This window comes from Rattus rattus, chromosome 8 (assembly GCF_011064425.1).
Source record: "Rattus rattus isolate New Zealand chromosome 8, Rrattus_CSIRO_v1, whole genome shotgun sequence".
Lineage (NCBI taxonomy): Eukaryota > Metazoa > Chordata > Mammalia > Rodentia > Muridae > Rattus > Rattus rattus.
In genome coordinates, this window is record NC_046161.1 from 5,736,971 (window position 1) to 5,743,877 (window position 6,907).

Here is a 6,907-nt window from a genome sequence, read left to right on the forward strand (position 1 = left end):
CCATGCCAGTCCCTCTTGTGGCACAGTCCACGTGCCCCCACCCCCACCCCCACCCCCACCCCCATTTGAGTTACTTTAGTAAAGAGCACAGGGTCTGGGCTGAGTTTTGCTTGTGAGCATCTAGCTGCTCCAATGTGTTTACTGAAATCTACCTTTTTCTGGGTTGTTTGCCTTTGTCCCTTTGTCCAAGTTTAGTCGACCAGACAGAAGCTCTTTCACTTACGATATGGTGACTGATAAACCCACTGTAATTTTCAAATTGCACCTATAAAATACCCAATCCTACCAAATATCACAGCTTAGTGTGTACAGTCACTGTTCGGCATCTCCTCTAACATACAATCTCACCCAGAAGCTACATCTTGCCACCCTGCCCAGCACCTTGAAAAGTGTTCTGCCACAAACAATAGAAAATCAAACCGAAGGGTAGCTCCACTGAACGCATAGGCACTGCCTTTCATCATTGCAAAGTAGAAATATCTAAGTCAAGTCATGGTGAGTCAAGAAGATCTACATCTTTCTAGGTCTGTCTCTGGGCTGATCATTCTACTCTGTCCATGTGTTTATTCTTTAGCCAATGTTATGTTTTCTTTACTAGTGTAAACATCTTAGTTCATTTTTGTTTCCATAACATAATACCTGAGTGGATGTACTTCATAAAGAAGAGAAACTTAGGTCATCATTCTGGAGGGCAAAGAGCATGCTGCTATTGTCTGCGTGGCTTTGGTGCAAGTTTAATGGTGGATGACATCACGACTTTAGGAGAGGCATCAGGCTGCTTTGCAGCAGCTCTTTCTCAGCAAAGCAAGGTGGTGCATGCCTATAACCCCACGGCTTGGGAGACAATGGAGGAAGAATGCAAGTTTTGAGACCCAGTCCAAATTTTTGGAAAGAAAGAAAGACAGACAGACAGAAAGACAGACATACAGAAAGAACAGCAAGCAAGCAAGCAAGCTATGGAGCTCTGTTTCAGTTAGGATTTCCATTGTTGTGAAGAGGCACCATGACCACAGCAGCTCCAATAAATCTTTAATGGGGACCGTCTCACAGTCGAAAGGTTTAGTCCATTGTTACCATGGCAAGAGGCATGGCAAGATGTAGGCAAAAGTACTAAAGTGGTAACTGAGAGTTCTACATCCAGCTATGTTTGGCATATATTTTCTTAAATTTATATATAAGGATTTTATTTTGGGAAAGGGCTAATGTAAATGACATTGGGTTTTTATTTCAAAATCTACTCATTCTTTGCTGGTATATATTTTTTTAAAAATGACTGATTTTCAGATATTAACTCTATATCCTATAAGTCTGCCCAATCCTTTAAACTTCTAAGTGCTAGAGGATATATTGTACATCTTAAAGAAAAAGCTTAGGAATCTTTTTTCAACTCTAATGTCTAAACAACATTTGATAGACTTGTGAAGTGTTCTGAATGTACTGCAGGGTAGAGAGAGACTCTGCATCAAAGGATAAAATCGAAGAATAATCTAAGTGACTCCTGGCATCAACCCCAGGCCTATACATGAACTTGCACACACCGTCACCCTCTCACACACACACACACACACACACACACACACACACACACACACACTGCAACAAATATACACATGAGAAGAAGAAAGTCTGACACTATTGAAACCTTCTAAAATGCAGAAGAGGAGGAGAAGAAGGAAGAGGGGGAGGAGGAAGAGGAGGAAGAAGAGGAAGAGGAGGAAGAGGAGGAGGAGGAAGAAGAGGAGGAGGAGGAAGAGGAGGGGGAGGAGGAGGAGGAGGAGAAAATTGTTAGACTGTCTTGATTCACCAGCTCCCATAATGACCCAGAGACTTTTTACTATTTATGAAAGCTGGACCTTGTAGCTTAAGCTTGTTCCCAACTGGCATATATAACGTAATAACCCATTTGTGCTAATCCACCTTTGATACGTGGCCTCTATTCAGTTCCTATATGCCCAACTTCCTCCATGTCTGGCTGGCAAATCTCACACTTCTCAATTCTTCTTCCAGTTCCTATCCCTTCCCAGAAGTCCATCCTTCCTTTTTCTGCCTAGCTGTCAGCCCTTTATTAGAGAATGCCTTAGGCAGGTGAGAAAGGACAGAGGTACACCTTCACAACATAGAAAACTATTTCCCCAAAAGAAGGAGGTAGAGGCGGAGGCGGAGGAGGGAGAGGAGGAGGAGGAGAAAAAGAAGAATTTCCTTAATCTTATAAAGGAATACACAAGTAACCCATTGAAAACATTATACTTCCCAATGAAAATAGTACTTTCCCCCTAGTCTTGAGGACAGCATAATGAGAGAGACTTGCTACCAATCACTTCCATTCAGTATCATACTAGAAATTTACTGTAGAAGAAATAATTGCCTATCCTACATTGTCTACAGGACATTAGAAGCATAAAATAAAGAGCATTGGTAAACTTTGTTGAAAATAATAACCTAACTGTCCCAGGCAATTTGTGTACCTATAACAAATTACCAGAGACTGGATAATTTATAAAGTACAACATTTTATTTCTCAGAGTTCTGGAAGATGGAGACTCCACTCAAGGCATTGACAGGTTTGATAAGGATTGACATTTGATAAGGATGTAGTTGCTGCGTCTAAGATGGTACCTGTTACTGTATAGAAGGGAGGAACAGTGTATCCTCACAGGGGGAAGAAGGGAGTAAAAGGCAAAAGGAAAGAAAAACATCCTTCATCATGCTAATTAATCCATGATGCCACAGTTCTCAGTACCTACACAGCTCCCCAAGGCTCCCCCTCTTAATGCATTTGCATCAGCAGTTGTTTAACACAAATTTTGAGGGATATCTCCATGCCACCACACTAACCAAAGACAAATGCATTGGTATTTACACAAGACATGACTAGAATTAAAGTTTAGTTTAAAGAAAGTGGTGTGTCTTTTAAGCCCTGGATCATGCCTGCTAAGTAAGTACCCTACCACCAAGCTACTTCCGCAATCCAAATGTGGTATTCCTTGAAAGAAGTCAGCCCACATCAACTCTGTAGATCAATCCATTCACAGTACACTGTGCAGATTGTGGCTGTCAACACGTCTGGCCACACTGAGGAAGAAGCATCAAAAGCAACTGGCTATCCAACATGACTTGTGTGTGGCCATAGTTTAATTCTCTGATTTCAATCAACTTTACACTAACTTCTTCAAAATGAGATTAGCTCACTTTGCCAGTATGATGAATGTGTTGCCATTTATACTAACAAATAATATGTGTATAATTCTGTCATAAATGTATATCATGAAATTTCAAAAACGTTTTGATAGTGGTACTTCACTCTAGTTTCCGTTGTAATCTGATTTCTGTTGGTGGCTTTTTTATAAATGTGTTTGTTGAAGTTTTCCTCTTAAACCAGGCAGCTCCAAAATAAGTGAGACTGGACTATTATGTTTATTTCACAAGCTTGAAAGGCACAACAACTGAGCAGTATTACTCTAGCTTAATCCTCTAAATTAATCTGGCTTCCCCAGTCAATATCCCAGTGATCCTTGCATTTTAGTACTGATCTGGCCTTCTGGGCTCCATGTGGTTTCTCATGGTGTCTCCTGGACTCTCTCCTCATATGAACACCTCCCCCATTTCTTCTGTCTCTCCACTCTCATGGCTTAAAATCCAGCCATATCCTGCCCCACCCACCCCCATCTCCAGTCATTGGATAATCAGCTTTTATTGACAAATCAGAGAATAAATGGAGAGCAATGTTTACACAACTTTGGGGCAGGAGATTCTCAGACTAAGGATTGCAACCAGATATCGGGGCACAGAAATCAGCATTTGAATAATGCAAGGATAATCTTTACACGGTATACAATAACACTATGCCTGCAGATTTCTTTTCCTTGATTCATTTAACTCAGTGTTCTGAAAGGCTTCCTCGGGCTTCATCAGACTGCCCAAGGCTGGAGCCATCTGAGGCAACCTCAAAATGTTGTTTGTGCTCTGATTGTCATCACAGCATTCAGACAGGCACCTGCTGCTGCTCGTTTTAATACAAATGACTTCATCTGTAATTAGGCCATGAGTCTAGGAATCTACCTACATTCTGTGTGTGCTCTAACAGATCAGAACCCCTTTTTTTTTTTTTTTTTTTTTTTTTTTTAAGGCAGTGGGGTTGGGACTCCTTAGTATCTTTCTGTAGAAATCTATGATCCGTTGTTTGAAGTTTGCTATCTTTGGAAGTGAGGAGACTGCTGAGCGGTTAAAATGCTGGAACCTAAGACTCTGATATCGGATCCCCACGTCCGATGTAAAAGTCATCTGGGACGAGACACGAGACACAGCATGGGGATTCACTGACCAGGCAAAGTCATCTCACTGCAACAGTGAGCTCTGGGAGACCCTGCCTCAAAAAATAGGATGGAGAGGGATGGAGGAGACAATGAACATTGAGCCAGGACCTCCAGACAGGCATGCATGGGCAAGAGCATGTGTGTGTGCACGTGCGCACACACACACACACACACACACACACACACACACACACACACATAAAAATTATATCGTCTGCATTAAATTAAAGCTGAACTCATTAAATGAAAGCCGACTCCTGGGCTGGAGAAATGGCTCAGTGATTAAGAGCATCTACTGCTCTTCCAGAGGTCCTGAGTTCAATTCCCAGCAACCACATGGCGGCTCACAACCACCTGTAATAAGATCTGATGCTCTCTTCTGGTTTGTCTGAAGACAGCTACAGTGCACTCACATGCATAAAATAAATACAATTTTAAAAAAAATACAAAAAACCTCCTTTAGCTTTAACACCGCATGTGTTGTTCCATAGGATGTGAATGAGACTTTACTAGATCAGATATTAATTTTTAAGCACTAGAAGAGACAGTGCACTGCCATGGTAGAGACCTTGCCTAATATGCATATGTCCAATCCCCCAATGTTAACACGATTAATTAAAATAATTAATCAATTAATTAGTTAAAGAAAACCCACAGGGAAAAAAAACAAGATCCGTCTTTAATCCTGGCAATTGGGGAAGTAGAGGCAAGAGTTCAAGGTCAACATCAGGAACACGGGGAACCTGAGACAAGTCTGGACTACAGAAGACTTTGACACAAAAAAAAAAAAAAAAAAATCAGTCAAATACTGGAAGTCAAATTTCTGTGCTATTGCCAACATTATGGTTGTTGACACTAAACACCGGCTAATCCATGATTCGCTTTATTAACATCCATCACTACAAGTCGTGGAGAAATCCACGGAGAATCTTTTGCTTCCATGACTTGGGAGATCCGTGCCTGGCAGTCTTGCCCACACCTAGTCCCTCCCATCTGCAGCCCTGACTGCTCTCAGAGGGCTCCTCACGGCCTGGAAAGGAGAGCCCAGGTGCGGGCTTTGGCTGTGATCACTGTTCTAGATCTGTCTGTGTAGCCTGGAGGCCAGACAACAGGGATTTTAAATACTTGGCGAAAGAAAAGACCACATTAAGGTGAAATTGTGGACTGGTCTGGGAGTTTAAAGAAGAGACTGTCACCACTGCCTGGGCAGTACAGAAATTCCCTGTTGACTTGAAGGAGACAATAAAGGCAGCTAGGGCTTGGCTTGAGGCAGGCAGGAGTAGCTTGGAGAGAAGGAAGGTCCAGGAAAGGTAAAGCTGGCTGGGTAGGGTCAAAGTTTTAAAGGCCAGCTTAGCAAGTTTGAACTTGTTCCAATAAATAAGCAAAGGTTGTTTTTGATCTGCAGGCAAGCATGGTTTAGGGATGGCATGGATGCAGGAGCTTGGAAGCAGCAGGACAAGAATTTCAGAAGGGGTTATGTGGCCTAGTTTCAAATATGTAAGTGGCTGGTGAAATGATTTCACCAGGAAAGTTCTAGCCAGGCAAGCCTGAGCAACCGAGTGAAGATCTCCAGGACCCACAGTTTAAAAAGCTGTGTAAAAGCGGGGCTGGAGAGATGGCTCAGCGGTTAAGAGCACTGACTGCTCTCCCAGAGGTCCTGAGTTCAATTCCCAGCAACCACATAGTGGCTCACAACCATCTGTAATGGGATCTGATACCCTCTTCCGGTGTGTCTGAAGACAGCGACAATGTACTCACATCCATAAAATAAATAAATAAATCTTTAAAAAGCTGTGCATTTGTACACCTGTAACCCCAATCTAGGGGATGGAGAGGGGAGGATCCTTGTGGCCAGCCAACCAATCAGCAAGCTCCAAGTTCAGTAAGGGGCTTATATCCAAAGATGGTGTAGAAAGGATGATTGGGGAAGACATAGGACATCACACAAAAATGTTCATCCCCTGGAGGGATCAGTGATGTCACATTTATCTCATCTCAACGGGTGCAGCAAAGAGACGGCATCTCACCTTCATTGTGTTCCTGCTAAACCTGTCCTGCTTCAGTCTAATCATGAGGTAAGCTCAGACAAGCCCAAACTGAGGGAAAGTATACAAGGACCAGTACCCTTCAAAAATGTCAATTCGGGGCCAGCTAGATGACTCAGTGAGTAAAGGTGCCTGCTGCCAAGACCGATGATCTGGACCCCTACGGTAAAGAGAAAGAACCCATTCCTGTAATTCCTCCACACACATACTAAAAGCTGTAATTTTAAAGAAAAGTTTAATACCAAAATAATACAAGACAAAGGAAGCTGAGAAGGTATCACAGGTTAGAGGAGACTAAAAATGTGGGCAAACTGAATACAGCCCTGGACTGCATCCTGGGACAGAAAAGGGGAGGTAAGAGGGGTGCCTAGAGAACCCCATGTGAAAATTAGAAGTGTAGTAATAGCTTCGCATTCATGTTACATGAGCTGAGGATGGGGAGGGGCTCAATCATTAAAGTTCTTGCTGCTCAGAGTTCAGTGGCTCCCAAAATCCAGGTATAACACACACACACACACACACACACACACACACACACACACACACACT